Genomic DNA, 990 nt, shown 5'->3' with positions numbered 1-990 from the left:
TGATGAAACAGTGTGGGGTTTCCTGGCAGAAACTGGGTCCCTTCCTGATTGCACGGCTTCTCTGGTGCCTTGCTTTTATTGCCCATTGAAGTCAGGACACAGCAATACTGCTTCCCCTTTGCACTGACAAGTGTGTTGATGCTGCTATAGGCAGGAGACTGGAACTGCTCCTGCTTAAACTTAGCAGTTTTTATTTGCTTGGAGCCAGCTTTCCATGTGCCCCTTCTTCCCACTGCCCTTTGCTGCTGCAGCAGTGCCACAGCCAAAGCCTGCAGAGCAAGCCTGAGCAAACTCCCCAGCAATGCGTGCATACCTCTTTCTACCAGCTTCACGGTTTCTTACACTACACTTCTACATTTATTACATACATAATACTACATTTCTATCATCTCTTACACTACTTATCACTACAGTGCATACATCACTACATTGATTCACGTCCTTGAAACATCAGTCTTCAGGAGCTTCCAATTTATCTTCCTTAAGCCATTTCTCCCATTGCATTTTTGCTTGTTACGCTGGTTTGAGGAAACTGGTTGGTAAGAGGGGCCTGAAACCCCACAAAGCAGGATTATTTCACTCTCTGCAGTTTAATCAGAACAGGCATGGGTCCAAAACAAATCAGCAGCTGAATTTCCTACAAGTGAAATACTGGACACAACACGCAGGATTGTGGCAAGCCTTTATGACAACAAGCCCATCAGTGGCCAACATTTTGCATTTGCATCATTATTAATCTGATCTGCCAGATCTGATTCTTGTAAGTCTGTCCCCCTGAAGAGCTGATATACCATATAAAAGGCACACAGTGTAAATCACAGAAAATGACACTTTTCATCAGCGGTGAAAGAAAAGAGGGACAGGCAGATTCTGCTGTGCGCTCGCACTTGCTGCACAATGCAGGACTTTTTTTTTGACCTGTGGCACATTAAAGAAAGGAGCTCAAAACAATTTCATCCCTTTCAAACACAGTGGGCCAAATTCCTGGCT

Source organism: Netta rufina (assembly GCF_964035555.1).
Source record: "Netta rufina genome assembly, chromosome: 6".
Taxonomy (NCBI): domain Eukaryota; kingdom Metazoa; phylum Chordata; class Aves; order Anseriformes; family Anatidae; genus Netta; species Netta rufina.
Note: the sequence above shows the minus strand (reverse complement) of the source record.